The sequence below is a fragment of the Pistacia vera genome, unplaced genomic scaffold (assembly GCF_008641045.1).
Source record: "Pistacia vera cultivar Batoury unplaced genomic scaffold, PisVer_v2 Contig459, whole genome shotgun sequence".
Lineage (NCBI taxonomy): Eukaryota > Viridiplantae > Streptophyta > Magnoliopsida > Sapindales > Anacardiaceae > Pistacia > Pistacia vera.
This window is the reverse complement of record NW_022196289.1, coordinates 133,622-156,224: the sequence shown is the minus strand read 5'-3', so window position 1 is coordinate 156,224 and position 22,603 is coordinate 133,622. Positions and strand designations below refer to the sequence as shown.

The 22,603-nt window shown below is 35.2% G+C and overlaps 1 pseudogene; it reads right to left on the bottom strand.

Annotated features, from left to right (window-relative positions):
- Positions 1-409: 409 nt before the first annotated feature.
- LOC116144834 lies at positions 410-18,482 on the bottom strand (annotated as a pseudogene).
- Positions 18,483-22,603: the final 4,121 nt, after the last annotated feature.

Here is a 22,603-nt window from a genome sequence, read left to right as displayed (position 1 = left end):
ATTGCACTTTCTTTAACACTCAAAACAAATTTTTTTTTTTTTCATCAAGCTCTCAAATTAATAAAATTCTATGAAGATTCGCTAAGGAAAAAATCTAACTTTTTATAAAATAATAAACATAATTAAGTTATAATTTTAAGTATATTTCAAAAATAGGTGGTATATATAATTTCTTTCCTTCTGGGTGTGCAGAATTTTTTAGGCAATAAAGATTAGCTGACCAACGAATCTCACAAATTTTCTCTCATATACGTGATGTGAAAAAAAGTTTCTGAAATTCTGTTGTTAAAATAATATTACCTCTTTTTTGGGAAAAGAAATCACCAATCGGGTTGCTCCAATTTAACAATATATCACTAAATAATTTAACTTCTGAATTCCACCCCAGACCCAGATGATAAAACAAAGATGGCAAAGAAATAACTTTTTCTTATTCAATATAATAACTTTATAAAATGTTTACTTATTCATCCTCTGTGGAAGCAATGTTTGATCTGGATATAATTTATACTCATTTTCAGCGAGTGAGAGGCTTTTCAAGGTCCTTAACAGATGAATATTCCACCGGCAGTGGGATATTGAGCTATGAACAAACCAACCCCATGATTCTTGCAATAGCAGCACCATATGACATTTTGTTCAATGACACCGCTATAGCAAATCTGTTTTTTATGTCGCAGAAACCTGTTGATCCACCCATGCCCGAGTGCCCAAAACCGATGATCGATCCATTGTCGGCTTTATTCCTCTTAAACCCTAGTCCAAATGGCCCATTTGGCAAGGCCAGATACTCATAATCACGCACACCCAGGTACACATCATGGATTTTAGGGTTACTAAAAATCTTGCCACCAATATTTATTGGCCTAGTGTTATCATCACCACTGGCATCTTTACCCTTATTATTTGTATTGTTCTTTGAAGCAGCAGGTAACTCCTTGTTTTTCTTACCTTTTGGTTTTTTTTTTGTTTTTTTTTTTTTTTTTTGGGGATGTGAGGGTGACTACCAAGTGGTGGCTTGGATAAAGAGGAATGTGGGGAGGGGATCACTCCCCATCAGCTAGGGCTGCATAGTAGCGTGCAACTGCACGGGCTGAGCAATGTAAATTAGAAGCAGGTAAGATGGCACGGCGAACGTATAACATGTTGAAAAATACCGGCAAGCTGTGATGATCTTGCAACTTTGTCGAGCTGGAACTCAGGGGGTAAGTCAGAATGATAAGATTTGTCCGCATATTTTTGAGATCATATTCATCTATTGTAAGAGTTGCAAGTCGAGATTCCACACCTGGAGGATAGCCATTGAATGGCATGATAATGCCATGATGACAGCTATTTCAGATTCATAGTTACAGTACACTACAAAGTTTATGTTCTTTTGAATATATATACTGTGTGCACATATTCGTGTAAACTTTGTACTAAGTAACATGAGAAGATTAAAAAAGTGAAGTTTGATGAGTACCTGCTGGAATTCCAACATATAGCTCGCCTCAATATTTAGGGGTCGAATGAATACTTCTTCAAGAATCTCCTGAAATTTCTTCCCGGATGCGCGCTGTATTATCAAACTTATCATTAGAATGGGATACTACATAGAGAAGTTGAAAATATAGTCAATTCTTTAATCACTCTGAAGGCCACAAAAAGATCAAACTCACAATCAATCAAGTTGGCATACCTATGATCACATGGCATCTAGACCACACCATATAATATAGGCAAGATATTTGTTATCTATAGATTTCAGGGTTTTTAAAGCTTCAGACTAAACCATAGTGGACAAGTTATTTCAATTGAAAGCAACATTAGCATGATACAATACCTCAATTATTGCACCACACAGCCCACAAAAGACAGGTAGTGATAGACCTGCCGTTGACCGGGTTCGTTTCAGGTTTTAATGCCACAATCCATCTCAAACAATCATCCCAGTCAACATAATCAACAGATTTTCTTCTCCACCTCAACCAAAGCATTGTGCAAACCACTTGTATGGTTAAGCACATGATGGACCTAAAATCCAAAACCAAGTTATATTGGGTTACCGACATAAACTATGGAACAGGATATGATTAAAAGGTCAAAGGATAAGATTTAAACCTTTATGAGATCTTTTCCATTTGATCAAATTCAAGCCAAATGTTAGCAACATTATCCCAAGCTTGAGTTTTCTGCAAGACAAAATGCCAAAATTTGTTAAATTGCTCGACATCTAATAACGTTGACAATTTAGATCACAAAATGGTCTCTCAAGAACCAAAGTATCCATTAATTTGAGAATCTTTATGGATCAATTTGCTCATTGCAGATTTGTTGACCCTAGTTCAAAATCATTGACAAAATCACAGAATCTTTATGGAATTCTGCAGGGGTATCCTAGAATAATTCCACAATGAACTAAAGCATATGATTTCAAACTCCGCTTATTTAAATATCTCAAAATACACCATGCAAGACTAATGAAAGGAGCTCCAAATCTACAATATGAATTACATGTTCCATTTACTAGAATGAAGAATTTCTGAGTCTCCACTATTTCCCTTTGTAATATGTGTCATTTGTCTCTCACATCTTTCTGCTTATTGGACTAAATATTAATGTCGATAAACCTCTACTATATAGCTTACGCTTTGGGTAGAGTGGTAACTTAAAATGGTATCAAGCCAAAGATCCAAGTTTAATCCCCATATTTTAACTAGATAAAAAAAAAAAAAAATGAAAAAAATCCAAGTTTCATGTGAAGAGTCTATTGGAAAGATATTAATGTTGACAACCCCTCCCCACCTACTAGCTTAAGATTTTAGATAGAGCGGTAACTTAGCGGCTAACATAAGATTTTTGCTATTTTGTTTTGAATGACATGAAGTGCACCAAAATACTTGAAATCTTCGGCTACAGTAGTAAAACTAATGAACAAAACTCTAGGTGACTGGTAGCCATCTCTTTTGATTATACTTGTTCAATTCTAATTTCTTATATAAAACCCAAGTGATAGGATATCAAAAGAAAACCAAAGGTTTGATGCTAGTTAGGACCTTTACAAATGCTATCTTTATTAGTTAAGAATTCTCGAGTAATATATTACATGGTCACTTTTCTTCATTTACCCAATTACCAGAAAGAACTCTACTTTTCAATATGAAGAGGAATAGATTCAAGTCCGGCATCAATATTGAGGGCCATGTCCAACATATTGCAAAATGCCATGATCCTCAACAAAATACATTTTGTAGATTTCCAAAAGGTACACCACACCACACACCCCAAAAAAAAAAAAAAATTGCCAAAATTTTGAAAAAGGTCATGCTGTAATCGCTACCATGTCAAAATTTAATTTTGCTGGATCATATTGAACTAAGTTCTCCTTGTAACATGTCCTCTGCATGCAGTTGATGTGGACCATCCAAAACATCAGCATAATCATGCATTGTTCAAAATTAATAAAACTTCTCAGATTATGTCTAGCCAGACCTCAACAACAAAATTAGAAACCTAATTATTTGTTGTATATGTGCAGGGAACAGCAACTAGTCAAATAAAAGTTTTGCACAACAAAGCAAAAGATTTACAAACATAAAGCATAGTACCCATAGAACAATTACATACCCGTTGTCAACCAGCCAGTGTAACAATCCTGCTGTGGTCCCTTTGTTACCGAAAAACATTAAAAAGACTATCAGGCTGAACAGACGAGGATCATATCTACCAGCACTCCAGCAGCAGTATCTATTCACCTCACCATCTTTGTACGCACAAACCTTAAGCATCATTAATGAAAATCTCATAAAAAGTGAAGAACAATCGTGGCTACATTTCTGCTTTTTCATATTTTGGCATCCAAAATAGAGAAATAAGCTCTTAATCATCCAACAAATGTTAATATGGATTTCAGACTAAAAAGTTATATATAAATAAAGGTGAACCACTAATGGTACAGAAACTGCAAGAAAATAATTCCTTTTTGTGATTACCTAGCTTCATGTTGAATGTAAAATAGGAAATAGAATTATTTTCTTTGTAATAAGGAAATGAATTATTCTCTTGTAATATAGGAATAGAATTATATAGGAATAGGAATAGAATTATAATAGGAATGTACAATTTACTTCCTAGATTAGTTTTTTGTTTTTGCTATAAATTCATTGTACATTTCATTATGAATACACAAGAAAATATTTCTCCACACGGTATCAGAGCCAAGTGTCTGAATTTTCAAATTTTTTTTCTTCTCTCTTTCTCGGAATTTTTTTTTTTTTTTCCGCGACTGTTCTCTGGCACACGATCAGAATCTAGTCTAATCACACCAAACTGATCGTCTTCCCATCGTCGTCATAACCCGAGTGATTTCGTCGCTGACCGCCGCTGCACGCGCGTCACGCGTTGCTCGTTTTTCCGGCAGCCCCGTCCTATCTACTTTTCCGGCGAGCGTGAGTTCTCACCGCCACAAATCTTGTTCCTCTCCACCTCGTCGGCAAATCCCTTCAAGGTGTTTTCGTCAGCTTCTGCTCCGATCTGGTTTTCCAGCGAGTATTCTGTTTTTTCGGTGCACGAAGTTTTTGCTTTTCTGTCAGTTTCAAGACACTCTGACCTTCTCATGGATTCCTCAAAATCACCTCTCAGTCACATACAAGTGGTTTCTTTTTTATCTCTCCCTCCCATCACCACCGAGTGATTAATTGAACTTCTAATTATTCATCATGGGCTGCCTCTGTTGAATTATGGTCTATGGGTCAAGGTTTGGAGGATCACTTGACCCCAAAGCTGCCAATATTACGTCAGATAAGTCTTCCTGGACTAAAATTGATGCTATGCTGTGTAGTATGTTATGGCAAACTATTGATCCCCCTTTCACCCTATTTACAAATCTATCGCTCTTGTGTTGATATTTGGAGTCAGGCTAAACTTCTCTATATAAATGACATTCAGCGTTTATATTCTGTTGTGTCCAACTTAGTTTTCTTAAAACACAAATAATGATATGTCGACTCCCTTGGTAAGATGGCCTCCCTTAAGACAGAATTAATCTGCTGTTACCTGCGGTAAATCTGTGGCAGAAGATTTGGCTCAACGGGACAGTTCTTATGGTCCTAACACCTGCAGCTCTCGATCCAGATCTTACACCTGTTCGAGATCAAATTCTTTCTGGATCCACCGTGCCTTCCCTTGATAGGTTTTGCCAAATTACTTCGGGTTTCCTCCCCTACTACTGTGCATTCCCCAGGTGACTCTGTCCTTGTTTCTCAGTCCCACTCTTTTCGAGAACAGGGCGATCGAAGTGACAGGGAAATCGGCCCAAGTGTAGTTACGTCATTGGCTGGGGCATACCAGAGAGAAATGTTTTAAGTTACATGGTCGACCTACCCGAGCTGCTAATATTGCTCAGGCTGATCCTCTCTGATCTTCATTCTGAGTCCTCTCCAGTGCCAGCTCAGCCCTCCTTAACTCTCACAGGTACTGATTATGAGGAATACTTACAGTATCAGGCCAGTAAGCAGTCTTCTTCTCCATTGCCTCTGTCGCTCAAACGGGGTAATTCAGTTGCTTGCCTTTCTAGTCCCGTCCTCTTTAGGACCTTGGGTCCTAGATTCAGGTGCCTCGGATCATATTTCTGGTAACCCTCGTTTACTTACTCAGATTACAAATAATGTACTTACCTCCTGTTACTTTAGCCAATGGGTCTAAGCCGATGTTCAAGCTATTGGATGTTCAAAACCCCTCCCCTCCTAGCATTAGACTCTGTGCTTTATATTCCAAATGTCAATTTAATCTCGTGTCTGTTAGTAACTTACCTGCTCCTTAAATTGCTCTATTCATTTTGATACTGACTCTTTTGTTATACAGGATCGCGACCACGGCGGATGATTGGCACAGGACGTGAGTCACAGGGTCTCTATCATCTCCATATCCCATCTACAGCATGCATTGTCTCCAGTCTCCGGATCTCTCTTCATAATCGTTTGGGCCATCCTATTCTTTCCAAACTTCGGAAAATGATCCCAAGTCTATCTAAATTATCATCCTTGAGTTGTGAGTCGTGTCAGCTTGAAAAGCATACTCGTAGTTCTTTTCCAAAGCGTGTCATAAACGGGCTGCGTCCCCCTTTGAGTTAGTGCATCAATGTGTGGGGTCCTTGTCGTGTTAACTCTACTTTGGGATTTTAATATTTTGTTACATATGGATGACTATTCCCGTTGCACTTGGTTATTTCTTATGCGCTCTCGTTTTGATTATTTTCCTATTTTTCATCATTTTGTGCTGAAATTAGACTCACACAATACTACCATTCGTATATTACAATTGATAATGCTCGTAAATTTCTCTGATTCCTTTACTAAATCATGACATCTCAGGGAATTCTTCATAATCTTCTTGTGCTTATATTCCCCAATAGAATGGCATTGCTGAGCGTAAAAATAGACACCTCATTGAAACTACTCGCACTCTCTTTTACATAGCCACATCCTTTCCGGTTTTGGGCTGACGCGGTTCTAACCCGCCTGTTACTTAATAAATCACATGCCTTCTTCTGTCTTACAAGACCAGGTTCCTCACTCCATATTATTCCCTGATACTCCATTTTTCTCTTTCCCCGCGTGTCTTTGGGAGCACCTGTTTTGTTCACTTTTCCCTCCATGTCAGGATAAACTGTCAGCCAAGTCTACGAAATGTATTTTCTTAGGGTATTACAATCTTCAAAGGGCTACAAGTATTATTCTCCCCGCCACACATCGCTACTTCATCTCTGCTGATGTTACGTTCTTTGAGTCTTCTCCATTTCTTCCTCATCCTCCAGCGGAGTCTGATCCGTAGTGATGTTCTACCAATTCCATACGTTGCTTTCCCATTTGTCTGTTTCGATACCTTAGTCTGCTACTAATACCACTCTTCCTGTCGACATAGTCTTGTTCCTTTTACAGGTGATCCTGATGTTCCCGCTGCCGTTCCTGAGATCCTTTTACTGCAGGTCCTGTGCCCGATTCCTCCAAGCCACGATCCTGTCTCCAGCTGATCAGTTTCCCATTGCTATTCGTAAAGGTATGCGGTCTACACGCAACCCTCATCCCATCTACAATTTTTGAGTTATCATCGTTTATATCCTTCATATTATGCCTTTGTCTCCACCCTTTCATCGTTCTTGTTTCTGTTCCTTGCAATGTTCATGAGGCACTTTCTCATCTCGGTGGCGTCAGGCATGGTTGAAGAAATGTCTGCTTTGCAACAAATCATACTTGGGAGTTAGTTTCCTTACCTCCGGGCCATTCGACTGTTGGTTGTCGATGGATTTACACTATAAAGGTTGGTCCATATGGTAAGGTTGAACTGAAAGCCCGTTTGGTGGCCAAGGGATACACTCAGATCTATAGGACAAATTATTTTGACACTTTTTCTCCTGTTGCTAAGATGTCTTCCGTCTGGTTGTTCTTTGCTATGGCTGCCATTCGGAACTAGCTATGCATCAATTGGATATAGAATGCTTTTCTTCATGGTGAACTTCAGGAAGTATTTATATGGAGCAACCTCCTGGTTTTGTTGCTCAGGGGGAGTCTGTTTTGGTATGTAAACTTCGTCGTTCTCTATATGGTCTAAAACAGTCTCCTCGTTTTGGTTTGGACATTTAACATAGTTATCTAAGAGTTTGGTATGATTCGATGTGAGTCTGATCACTCTGTTTTCTATAGACATCTCATCAGGGCAGTATCTATCTGGTTGTCTATGTCGTGATATTGTTATTACAGGAGTGATCAAGATGACATTGACAGTTGAAGCAACACTTGTTCAAACACTTTCAGACGAAAGACTTAGGGCTACTCATACTTTCTTGGCATAGAAGTCGCTCAGTCTAAATCTGGTATTGTTACCTCTCAGAGGAAGTTGTCTCGGATATTCTAGAGGAAACAGAGATGTCAGATTGCGGACCAATAGACTCTCCTATGGATCCTAATTTAAAACTTTCACCTAACAGGGGGAGCCCTTTATTGATCTTGGAAGGTATCGAAGACTTGTTGGAAAACTTAACTATCTTACTATCACACGACCGATATTTCCTTTTCTGTCAATGTTGTGAGTCAGTTCCTTCAAACTCCGTGTGATAGTCATTGGATGCAGTTGTCCGGATTTTGAGGTATATCAAGGGGCACCAGGTAGGCTTACTGTATGAAAATAAGGGTCATTCGCATATTGTCAGATTTCAGATGCTGATTGGCAGGTTCTCCATCTGATAGACGTTCTACCTCAGGATTTTGTTTTTCTTGTTACGAAACCTATTTTTCATGGAAAAGTAAGAAACAAGCGGTTGTTGCAAGGTCAAGTGCTGAAGCAGTATCGTGCAATGGCCTTAGCCACTTGTGAGCTGGTTTAGTTAAAACAACTAATTCAAGATTGAGATTTGTCGAAGTATCACAAATGAAGTTACTCTGTGTAATCAGGCTGCCCTTCATATTGCTTCAAATCCATGTTTCATGAGAGGACTAAACACTAGAAATTGATTGTCACTTTGTTCGAGAGAAAGTTCTATCAGGGTATATTGCAACTAGTTATGTCGTTCAACGACCAGTTAGCAGACATCCTCACTAAGTCTCTCAAAGGTTCTCGTGTTGACTTTATTTGAACAAGCTTGGTGCATATGACTTATATGCCCCAGCTTTAGGGGGAGTGTTGAAATGTAATATAGGAAATAGAATATTCTCTTTGTAATATAGGAAATGGAATTATTCTCTTTGAAATATAGGAAATAGAATTCTCTCTTTGTAATGGAAATAGAATTATACTAGGAATGTAACAATTTACTTCCTAGTTAGTTTTTTGTTTTTGCTATAAATTCATTGTACTTTTCATTTGAATCACAAGAAAATATTTCTCCACACTTCACATATCGTACACTGTAAATCTCTTTTTTCAAATTCACTATAAATACCTATCCTATTAAACTTTCACTCAATATCAAAATAGTATAAACATATTGTTTTAGCTCACCTCCACTTTAATCTTAGAGAGGTGGATAAAGGCTTTTGTTGGTCATGTCTACAACAAAAATAAGTTCTCTCATGGTAAACCCATGTTACCAACCTCTTGGGAGCATAGTTTTGTTTTCCTGCTTTGTTTAGCAGCAATACAGGTGATTTTCAGGAATTTAAAGATCTTGGAGATTAGCTCTACTAGCCATTCAGCAAAGATCTCACCACTTCGAGTAGTTTGGATGAGCCACATGAATTTCAGACTAAATAAGTGTTATTATTTTTAAAGCTGTATTGAGTTTCAATTTTAAAGTCTAATTGCTTGGAAAATTCTAGCAACAGACAAACCCTCTAAGTTTGATAAACTGATTCTCTATGGTGATAATGACAAGTGTCCCACTTGGTGCATAATATTACTTTCATAATTGCATGTCAAGTACGTCCAAGTTTGTGAAAATCTGACTTCCTAAACAAGTGCAACCACCATTATGATTAAATTTATTTTTTTTACCTATGTTACTAAATGCAACGGATGCTTTTCTAAAGGAAATGTGGAAAAATCTAAAAAGGATTATCCTATATAATAATTGATAGTTAGCAATATTCTTTGAAACCAAAATATTGTAAGGATCTTAGGCTTCATAAATCCAAAGGTGTTTCATTAAAGTTATACAAGTTCAAGCATTAATAAGGAGGTTGTAGTATGCTTGCTAAAAGCAATATCATTAGTTGAAGCCATCAAAAACACATACAGGACTTCTTTAGGAAATTCTCTACGAAAGGAGGAACTTTTGATAACTTTGCTTCAGAGGTTTTTTTTAGGTAATGGAGGTATCCAGGCCCATATTGGAGCCTGCCTAATCCTCAGGGCCTCTCCTACGACTTGAACACAAAACCCTCTGGATATAGCTAACCCTAATGGCTAAAGGGTTTGCCATCCGGCCACAAGGGGAGAGGTGTTTCAGAGTTTTTTTGTGACATACTTTAAGGTTGATGCTGCAATTACATAAATGTCAGGTAATCCGGTTTGTTATATGCAAAGTCCTGCATTTACTTACAGATCTATTTCCAGCAACATATTAAATGTCACCTTGCCAAATATAAGTAGCTCAAGAACCTATACGAAGTCTATTACATTTGCAGATCCTAGATCATCCTATGTTCTCCAGGGGATAGAGGCATTATTTAGTTATCATTGTTTCTTGGTTGTATTGTTATTATTTTTTCTATCTAATAACTGGTTACCCCAAAATAATGGAAAAAAATGTAGGCTTCTAACAAAGTCACTGAGCTCAATCAACTTGTTATCTTTTAATTGAGACTACTACAACACCCATAGCATGGAAACTAACAGCTCCAGAGGTAGAAGGGAAAGAAATAGAAAGTAAAAAAATATGACAAGCTTTAAAAATGAAACAATTGGAAAGATACCATTCAGGTTATTAAGCTGCATGCAAAAATTAAAATTGATGCAGACCTGAATTCCAAGTATTCTGTCCTCATTCCCCAGCTGAACTAAGAATTCCCTCAACTTGGCCTCTACTTCAGAATGGATTGGAGTATCATAAATCCAGTGGGGATTTGTTGCTGGTCCCTTGTTCATGTTTCTAAGAAGTTAAATTACATTGTAGTCAGATATGAGCCAATAACAAATGTAATGAAATGACATATCAAGGTTAGAATGAACTGACCTTTCTAAAACAGATTCGGCAAATGGTCTCATAATATCCAGATATACTATGCGAACATTCATCATGGACGAAAGACCTGAACAATGTTCGATAATGAGATAAAAGTGCACAGTTGATTAACACAAGGTGAGCAATGGAGGTCTCTATACCATACCTCTTAGAAGAGTAAGGACTTTTGAAAACATTACAAAATCTCCAGGAAAGGCATCAAACTGGAACCAAAATGTCTAACTATATTAAAAATATGAAAGAAATTTTGAATGCATGTATTAGACAAACATACTGAAAAAAGGAAATGGTATGGCCTTACAGGATTAAAGCGTTTGATTTCTTTTTGGGTAAATTGCATCTTTTCCTGTATATGTTTCATGCTTTTGTCCTTTTCCTCAGCCAAAGTTTTCATGGTTTTCTGTACACAAGGAGATTAGCAAGAGAATCCAAGTTGAGAAGAAAATATCAGAGTAGTTTAAACATACATGAGCTTCATTTGCTGGTGTGGAATCACGGAAGAATACAGTTGTAACCTCCATAGCCTGCTCAGGCATGTCTAGACGCAGCTTAAGTCCCATTTCTGCCATGGCAGACAAAAGAGCTACATGGTCCCCCTTTGACAAAGACAAAAATAATTATTTCTTAATCTGGAAAGAGAAATAGTTTGAAGAGATATTGAAAGCAGAAAGACAATATCAATTGACAAAGTGGTTAGAAATCGAAGTCAAATCAAGGTTGTTAGGAAATCACTCTTCCCAAAAGTTAAAGCATTTATGTAGAGGTCAGACAATAGCATATGGAGCAAACTGCAATCACAAATACAACTTATTATAATTTCATTAATACAATATGGAGAATCAAACAAAAGCCTACTAGTCAACTTGGCTCTAATAGCAGGTTAAGCGACCACTTATTACGAAAGCTTAAGCTTATACATAAGAATCTAATAATAGTATTTAAGCTCTAACAAAGGTAAACCAATTCAAACTCTGAAGGACTAAGATTTAAAATTCTGAATGTAAGAAAAAACCCTTCCACAAATACTAAGCATAAAGTTGGTGAAAATTATTGAAATTGAGATATTCTCACCCATCAAATCAAGCTAGTAACATTATGATGAATACTTAACAAGCTAAGTACATGAAATAATGAAGGTCTGGCCTAAGGCATTTAATCAAAATAATGAATGCTAAGATAAAGTAAAAGATTACTGCTAAAGAAGAAACAGACACGAGTCTTTCATGCTAGAGTGATCAACTCATAGACACTCAAACAATCAATACATTGCGTCATCGGATAATTTTTCTAGTTTCTACAATTCTTTACAATATTATTCTAAGATGAAAAAAAATAACAAAAAGTTAACCCAAAAAGCCAAACCTCTGCACAAGCCAACAAAAATTTTGCAAGTGCTTGTTTCACAGAGTCGGATAGTTTCTTTGTGAGCCCAAAGTCTAGCAAAATTGGACGGTGAGGAGCCTCCTTGCTAACAAGGAAATTTCCTGCATTAAAACACCCAAGAAAGAATTGGAATGGGTAGTAGGAATTGACTGTTGCACAAGTGGTATATTGGTAAACAGAAAAAACCAACTTTCATTGTAGCACTAATATTGGATTCAGTCTGAAGGTCAAATAAAATTTCAAGACAACAAGGGTAAACAGAAGAAAACATGTGAGAATAAGTACCAGGATGAGGGTCAGCATTGAAAAATCCATCAACATAAATTTGGTGGGCATATGCACGTGTAATTTCTTCTACAATCTTCTGCTTGTCAACCCCAGAAGCTTCCAGAGATTCAGAGTCATTTAAACGTATCCCATCCATGTACTCTAGAATGAGGACAGCTTCGGTTGACTGACCAAAAAAAAAAATAAAAAACCGATGCATATTTAAGCATTTGAAAATGAAAAGGCAGTGTTCTGTATTCTAAGAAAGTCAAGTTGCGAAGTAAACAGTAGATCAAAGTCTAGCATTGGTACCAATTAGGTCAACTGCCAATCCAAACTTAAAAAAAAAAACTCCCTCCTTCCCATTACATAACTACCATGCTAAATGTTACATAATAGTTATAGCCAAAAGATATGCCCATTTGTTAAAAGGGTATGCCTGAAATTTAAAAATTTTATATTGAGAGATAAAACTTGAACTTATTTTCTTTGGGACAAGACTTTTCTGTTTCATCAGATATTCTTTTAAACTTTTGCCATAACTTAAGCTAACATAAGAGTAAAAACAAATATTCCAGACTTCCCATCCTTCAAATTTAAACATAGCACTGAGTCAACTAAACTCCAGAATGAAGACTCAGCACTTTAAATTTGAAACTGTAATGAAAATCGTGCCTGAATAACTTCCGGAATAAGAACATCAACTGTATTGGCAGGTTTATTATCTCCGGATCTGTTTTTCCAGCCAAGATTGCTATACACATTTTTAGTATTTTCTACAAATAAAAAACAAGCATCAATAAGAAAAATAAGTCAGCATCAATAAGAAAAAATAAGACAGCATCAATAAGAAAATTTATCCATACAATGTAAATGCAAAGTCATTCCCTAATTATCTTATCACAACTCATGCACGTACCACATTATGCAGGAACAGAAAACAGCTAATTTTTGTTTAAAAAATACGAAGAATCTTCAGTTCATTCAGAAGAAATTATCATACCAGCTTCAAGATTGAAGTCAAGTTCTTTTGGAGTTTCTCTGCACCATTCGTCTAAAACAGGATTGAAGTCATATAGCGGTTCTGCCCACGCTATCCAGTCAATAATCGATTTTACATCCTTCAAGTCCTATTTAATAAGAGCAAACCTAATAACCATTTAATCACTGCAGGTTTTACTTAGCATCCAAAATTTATATACAAAAGCATGTAAAACCTCCAACATAATTGTCTTGATGCCCGGATGTTGAACTTTGACAACCACATCCAGCCCATTAATCAGCTTGGCACGGTGGACTTGTGCAATCTGCATAACGTAAAACATAAAACTCCCAGAATGTAGTGACTAATTCAATAGCTCATACTACCAATTATAGTTGGAGGATCTTACTGATGCTGTTGCCAAAGGAGTTTTGACAAAATCCATGAAGATATCATCCATGGATTTACCCAACTCTTTCTCTATGGTCTGACAAACCTGTGCAACCAAAATTTACTACACTTAGATATTCCGAAGATGTCAGAAGAATACGCACATACCCTACGTGAGTCCTGGCGGCGGCCACATTTAACCGTTGAGAAGCTCCTACGCGGCGACATGAGGCTTCAAGGGGCAGCCATGGCCACCGCACACCAAATTTTCCTCTTTCCATTTTATTTTTAATTTTCTTAAAGCCCATTAAATTTGATGATTTTGGTTTGAATACGAGAATGATCTTGTTTAATATAGGCTGAATGGTGAGCATAATTGATGAATTTTGAGAATATTTTGATGAAATATTGTCGGATTAAGGAATTATTTTTGATAAATAAGAAAATTTGACGACTGATTTTTAGCTTGCAGTTAATATTTAGTAGTACCTTTCATATGTTAAAACAAGGGTTTAGTGATTTAAACCCCTCGAGGTTTAGCAAAATATATAAACCTTGTAATTACTCTGAACCCCATGCCGTCAAGCCTCTAAAGTTTCCATAGATAGTTTTAACATAATCAAGGGAAAAAGAGTAAAGTACACCTCGATTTATTATTAAGGTTTACTGAGAATTGACTGAATTTGATGAAACACAATCACGAATTATGCTAATTGTATTTTGAAGTTGTCTAATTTACCATAAAATTTATTAGCACCATTTTAAATTAAAAAAAAAAGGTAAAATAACTAATAAAAGTTCTAAAAATTCTTAAATAACACAAATGCATAACCTTAAATTAAAAATTCTAATAGAAAATGATTAAAAAAAAAAGGTTTAAAGATTTTGAAAACATAATAGCACTTTAAAACACTATCACAACAACCTACAAAAAAAAATAGAGAGAAGATCAAATCTATAAAAAAATTTAATTTTTTCAAATTTATATTAATTTTCAGTATTTTATTTATTAGTTTCTTTTCTATTTTATTACAAAATTTTGTAATATTTTACATAATTTAATATTTTTAAGCCCAACATAGGTATGAAGGGCTGCTAGAGATGAGGCGAAAGTAGGGCGTGGGTTGTAATTAATGTGCACAATAGATGAGGGCATTACGATCATTTACATTTGGGAAACGGCTTACACGTACGCAAGGTTTGGCGAAACGATAGATTAGTACGTAAAAGGTTTGAAAATGACAAATAAGTATCTTCTATCATGTGCTGTTAGTGATTTCCGTTTGCTAATGGTGAAAAGACTAGAATGTCCTTGAAAGTTTGATATTTTAGTTTTTTTTAAATTTATAAAAAACCCCTAGGTTTGCTAATTTAACTAAACACCCCAATATATAAAAAAATTTATAAAATGACAAAAACAACCCCACCACCCGTAGTGCCAGATTCTGGCTATCGGAATCTAGCCGGAAAATTACGTTATACCACAGACCGGTCGGATCTGGCGTGTAAGGCATTGATATGGTCTTTTCTGGCTAGATCCACCACGGATATGGCCGGACAATGCTAGATCTACGGCCAGATCTGGCCGTCGATGGCCGCAACACTCCATCTTTGGTCGTCACTTTCCGGCCAGATCTAGCCTTTTCCGGTCAGATCTGGCATTTTTCGGTCAGATCCACTATGGATCTGGTCGGAAAATGCCAGATCGGTGAATTACCAGCCATTTCCGGTGGTGGTGTAGACTGTTGTGACTGATTCCGACTATCACCGGCGGCGACTGCCGAAATCTGGCAAGTATGGGTGGGTGGGGGTGTTTTTGTTAATTTTTAAACTTTTTTTCTGGGGGTATTTGATGAAATTAATAAACTTAAGGGGTCTAAAAGTAATTAAAAAAATAGACTAATATTTCTCAAAGGGCATTCTAGTCTTTTCACTATTAGCAAACGGAAATCACTAACAGAATATGACGGAAGGTACTTGTTTGTCGTTTTCAAACCTTTTGGGTACCAATCATCGTTTCGCCAAACCTTGGGTAGGTGTACTCATTCGGCCTTTACATTTTACCCTTTCTACTGTTAAAAGTAATCAAAAGACATTGATGGCACTTGGCAGTTGGCAGGGGGTTGAAAGTAATTATCAATACTAAAGGGAAGTTTAAGTAATTTCGAGTACTACAAGGGGTTTACTGTACTTGGTCGAACCTTGAGGGGTAATCCCGCTTAAGCAAACCTTGATTCCCTAGTGGCATAAGGACCCCAGCCGGTTTTCTGCTATTTTTATATTGTAACGGACATTGCTGGCAAACTCATTTCTATTTTCTAGTCGGAAAATTGCGTTACACCACAAACCGGTCGTAGATAACTACTCAAAACCCCTTGCCATGTCATCATACCCTTTAGGCTGTGTTTGTTATGGATAATAGGAGATTAGTGAGGTGATGTAATTAATCTTATATTACTTGATTACCACATTTGATTGTCAAGTAATATAAGATTCCGGTAGTTCCTATTTGTAATATAGGAGGTAATATGATTATCTTCATTTTCTTAGGTATTTTAAGATTATTTAGTAATCTTATTTTTGTTACAATTTTACCCCTTATTAATAAAATTTTAGGACAATAATGCCTTTGTTTTAAAAATAATTTACAAAAATACTAATTGACTATTTTATCCTTATATACAAAATTTTTAGGACGTAACTACGTTTGGAATTTATAAAAATTACCAAAGGGTGGTGCTCGGATCTAGCCACCATTGTTAGCCGCCAAAAACCACCGCCAGTGGCGATGGAATGGCTCACGGCTGACCTTATCTGGCCGATTGTGCGCCGGATCCATGGCCGGAAACAGCTAGATCTGGCCTTTCACGGCCAGATCTCCACTGTCGCTGCCGCCTACGGTGGTGGTTGGCCGCGAGCAGTGGCTTTGGGTGGGTGTGGGTGTTTTTGTTAAGCTTTAAACTTTTTTTGTTATTGGAGTGTTTTAGCTAAATCTGAAATGTAGGGGGTTAGAGGAAATTATTCAAAAAATAATATTATATTAATATTTAAAAATGAGGGTAATTTAGTATTTTATATAATATACCCATCAATTTATTATAACCAACCAAACACATTTCCCTAAAGACTCATAGTAATCTTCAAGATAATCTTTAACCAAATGAGGATAAATGACCTTAATTCCCTCACCCGTTATGTCCCAATTCCAACTCACCCCGTACTTCATCTCTAGTAGCCTCAACACCCATACTAGGCTTAAAAATTATTAAACTATGTAAAATATTACAATTTTTTATAAAAAAAAAAAATTAAAAGGTCCAAAAAATGGAAAAAGCATATGGGAAAATGGAAAAAATCTGGAATAATTAAAAAAATATATATCTGAAAAAATAAAAAATGACATTATCCAAAACTTGAAAACCTTACTTTTTAAAAAGGCAAAAAATTAATACTAATCTGAAAAAAAAAAAAAAGGAAAACTTTTAAAAAAAAATTGCTTTGAACTTGGCAAATATTTTTTGGATTTTAGCTTCTTATTTTAATGTTTTTTTTTTAGTAGTATTCTAAATTTTTCAAAATATTTAAAGTTTCTTTTAATCATTTTTTTTTTAGTATTTGTGATTTCATGTTAAGGACTTGTGTTATCTAAGATTTTTTAAAATTTTTCTTAGTTATTTTACCTTTGTTTTTAATTTAAAAATGAGTTGTTAATAAAATTTAGGATAAATCAGTCAAGTTCAAAATATAATTACAGTAATTCGTGATTTTGTTTAGTCAAATTTAGTCAACTCTCATATTTGTTGCAATCTGTGTGGTAATTTGGAGAGTTTTTGATATATAAGTTAACTTTACAAGTTATAGGGGGTATAAATGTATTAGCCCTTAATAATTATAAAACTTTAGGTGCTTTTTATATTTTTTACCCTTGATTCTATTAAAACTAACGGAAGATACGTTAGGGGATCTGGCAGTAAGGGGTTTAGACTAGTTGCCAGAACCACAATGGGGCTTATTGAGCTAGGGCAAACCTAGGGGTGTTTAAATACTAATCCCTGATTAATAATATTAACCTAAAATTAATAATACTAATGATATGACCTAAAATTTCTCTAATAAGTACAAGGATAATTTTGTAATATATATGTTAAAAATTAGTTTTCATACATGATCAATATAAAAATAAATAAATTTTAAGATCCATTAAAATCTATGATTGTTCAATGAGAAAACAAACGACTCCTAAATTTTCATTATTTTTTAATATATAAAGTTGAAAGATAGAAGACGAATCACCTCTAATAAAGGACGAGGAGGAAGTGAGTCTTGTAGCGTTTTGAGAAGAGATATGTATTCCACCGGAAGCACATCAGCACGTGCCGATGAGTACTGTCCAATTTTCACCCATAAGCCGCTCAACTCAACCATCAAATTCACAACCCGTTGAGCATTTCGCTTTTGAGCTTTCTCCCATAATGCACCTCTTTTAGATTTCTTGGTCCATTTCTCTTTTGCCTGTACACCCTTTAGTAAATATTAACACCAGATTATAAGTCAGTAAAATTTCCATCCACTTCGCATAAAAAAAGTAAGCAGCAAGGAAGAAACTTTACCTTGTTGTCCAGGAAAATTTTCAAAGCCATCTTGAATACTTTCATGCGTCTTCTGTAAATGTTTCCCCATGCCATCTGAAATAATAACAATTACATACCAATTTGGCATTAAGAAAATTAACTCCAATGCATGCATGAATATAACAAACACTACACCTGAAGGTCTGAAGTTATGTGAAGTCGATTTACAAAGGAACTTCTATCTACTTGTTTTGTTCAGTGTTCACCGTCTCGTATCATATATATTTCATTAAGAAAAAAACTGAGGTCAAATAGTCAGCGAACACGTCATCCACCCCTTTCAATTAATTTAACATTTCATTTCGTTAAATTAATTGAAAGGGGTGGCTTAAAGCAGTTGATTTAAGTTAAAATATAGTAAAATGTTCTTGATCTAGCGTGAAATCTTATCTAGAGATATTCTTACCTTGTTATTGCAGTTCCGTCAAGTGTATTTAAATATATTACCATTGACATTGTGCAGTGAATCATTTAATTAAAGCTAATATACAGTGTAAAGTTTTAATTCCTTTCTGCTCAATTGCTTGCCTTAATTGTTCTCTGCCTTAAGAAAATATTGAAGCTCATTGAGCTTTTCGAAGCGGCTAGATTAAACTATATGTATATCTGTTTCTTCCAAACTAATCCAGGATTTTCCATGGACTACCTTGACGTTTAGTGAAAGAACAAGGAAACGTACATGTTTCAGAATGGAACAATTACACAGTTGCAGTTTCATATAATGCAACGCTTACACCCTTATACTTGAATAATATTTATGAAAAGTATCTATCATAAGGGTAAAATAGACAATACAATAAAAAAAGTTTTTAATTTCCCAAATGTTTTATCAAATTGTTAAATTTAATATTTTTAAATCATTTAATATATTAATATTTTGATCATATGACAAATGTTAGATATTAGTTTTCTTTTTTATAGTAGAAGAAATTATAAAATAAGGGTATATTAGTCATTGTATCAATATTATAGGTCCGAATTAACTTTTTACGAAGTGTCTATCAATTATAAGGGTGTAATTATTACATTCTGAACCCTGGGGGTCTCACTTTCGTTCAGTAAACCTTAGGGGTGTTTATGGAAAGACCTCAAATAATATGGATGTTTGAGGTTTTTCAATGAACTGTCCAAACATAAACTAAATCAGACTAATAACTCAGTCCATATGTATATAACCCGGAGCCTGCTTCATATTGATTTCAGTTAATTAAAAAGTTATGAATCTCTTTTATTATGGTGCTGGATTGACTTGCTAGATGATAAGCCTTTGAGCTAACACCACTAAAATTAAGCAGCTACTTTGTTTATAGCATGATTTTTTTTTTTAATAATCGATGATGTCCAAACCAGCTTGTTTGCGTGTAGTTCAATTAATCTCTCAAGACCCTAAATTCTCCAATGACCACCTTTATTAGCAACTTAAATAGATCAAACTTATGACATTTTGAGTAATACACCAAAGAGTCTTAGTTGACTGTTGAGACACCCAATAGTGGTTAAATTATATAGCATGATATTGTAAAGTACTCGGAAATAAATTATTGTTGCTCTTAAGTGCTCCACCATGCATATATCTCTCTAAAGTAGGACTATAATTAATTAAAAGTTTCATTTTAAAATATTAATATAATTGTTGATTTAAAATAACGCCAATAAAAAAATTTAAATTTATGTTAAAGGTAAGAAAAATTATGGATTATATTATGTAACTCCTATTTTAAGTGTGAGTAGAAAACTAACCCATTTTAAAAAAAAAAAAAAAAAAAAAAAAAAAAAAAGTGCTACACTCTATAGCCTTTTACATTACTAAAAGACAAAAATATCCTTATTGATATAAACCACAATCTGAAGCATTCTCTATTGATCTTCTCTCTATCATAGCAACTTCCGAACATTCAAACAACAAAACAAATATTTTGGGTTGTACAATCATTTTAAGTTTTATGAATCAAATTTTGTTTTAGATCATCGAAAATGTTATTGACCATTTTTTAAGCTTCAGTAATGCATTTTTTGTTTTAATTTTTTCTTATTGAATGTGATAGAATAGGAACAAGTTGTTTTGCTAGGAACGTGTTGAGGATGATCGAATTAGAATCCTAAGGAAACTAAGTCCTTAAAATCCTAATCTTAAGATGCCACAAAAGTTGATCACTCCCTTTGATAAGTCGAGATTCCAGCATTCAATCAAGAACACAAGAAGGCAAAGCAAATAGCTCTCTGAAATAAACTTCAATTGATAATAATCTGGCCCTAAAAATAACATGACTGCCCCTTTTTATAAGCAGCAAACCCTAGAAAAAACCTGAAAAATGGGTTGGGCTTAAGTACAAGCGAATTGGATCTAAATAAACCTTAAATAAATAAAAGACTAAAGAATCTAATGATAATTAAAACATAAAAAAAAAGCCCAAGATTTAAAAAACGAAAATTAAGTCCTAAATTAATCCTTGCATCCAACTTGATCTTCCGAATCTACCTCTTGCATAAAAAGATAATCGATCATCCTTGGTGAAGCTTTGAAATCTTCAAATTTAGTCTTAGAGTCTTCTAGTACAACCTCTTTGTATTGCACTTCCATGATCAAGCCTTGCAAAACCTCTTTCATCCTCTTTGTCTTTGCCCTAGTCATTAGACCGCCAATTTCTTGCAAAGGATCTTGGGAATATTTGGGAACATCAACTTGGTCAGCACCTTGATCTCCATTAGAGTGTTTGGCCAGTTGTATATGTATAACTTTGCTAATATGAACATAAATTTATGCTTAATTCTCAATGTTTGGTGTCTTCTAGTTGGTTGTTAATGAGCCTTTTTTTATTTTTTCTTTTTTCAGTTTTTTTTTTGTTCATTGTAAATTTATTCGCGTGCATCAAGCGCAAAATGCAAGGGATGGGATGTCTTTGCACTTTCTACAATGAGCTAAATGCAAGATAAGATAGCCCGTGATAAACGCAAGATGGAAGTATATTAGGGATCACAAACGGGGTGGGGCTGGTCGGGGATAGCCATCCCTATCCCCTTCCCTGAAAGAAAATGGCACCCCTATCCCTATTGGCAGACCCAGGATTTTTGCTGGTCTCCGCAACTCCATCATTGTTTGCCAAACAACTAGTAAAAATTTTAAAAAAATCATCAAACCTTAAACAACGGTAATAATACCATATCAAGAACTTGAAAGTAAAGAATGAAATAATACAATACTTTTCTATTTGAATAAATCTATGAGAAGTAAAACTTTGAGTAAATGTGTTGAAAATAACATTCAATTCACAAGGAAACAAAAAAAAAAATTGTTTATAGTCAATATTAATTTATTGTTGTTCTTTCAAATTGTTGGTAATGATTTTAATCTCGATAATTGTTTGTGTTGTTTAGTTGTCTTATATACATAAGTTGATAATTTGTAAGAATGCTACGAAATTCGGTCCAACTCGACCAGTTTGACCAGTTGAATGGAAACCAAAGCCTCCACCAGTTTAGACCGAAGATAAACCCAACCTATGAAGTTAACCTGGAGTGATCCGCGATCAGACCATTGGAACAGTAGCAAACTGCCGGTCCGATTGGCCCGGGGCCCAAAGCAGGTCACTGAAAATGCAAAACCAGGTTTAAGTTTTTTTGGATTCCTAAATCCTAATTCAGTACAACCCGATAAGCTTCTACTCTTCTATGCTTCTTTCTTGTGTTTTCCCTCTGGGTTTTAATTTAAAGTTCGAGTCTTTTTCTCTATTGGGATCTGATCGAGTTTCATCTGTCATAATAATGAAACCTATCTGTCCAGGTCTTGTCTTTCACGTTTGTTGTGGAAGTACTTTGTGTTTTTCATTGAATGAGTTTAAAGCTCTCTACTCAGCAAATTATCGGGAAAAAATGGGTTCTTTATTTTATTATTATTATTATTTTTTTGAACATTTTCTTGCTTCACTTGTCTTATTATTATTATTTTTTAAAATGGTCAAGTTCTGATCTGAGACTGAGAGAGAGTAATTGGGGATGAAAGCAGTGAACTTTGCTATTTTAGTGTAAAAAAATCATAAAGTTGATCAGTTCAGTTACAGGCCAAAGAAGAAGAAAAATGATTGCTACTACCAGTAAGGAAGATGGGAAATGGAGGTGGGGTCTTCTTGATTCTCTCTGTTTGAGCATCTATAAAAAGAATGCAGAACTATTCATATTGTAATGCTGATTTTTTTTTTTTCCTGAGTGAAGTAAAGGTGGACGCAAATGATAATCTGAGGACTTTGGACTGTTTGAGAGGAAGATTAATTGCAAAAAGACAAGCTTCAAAGGTTG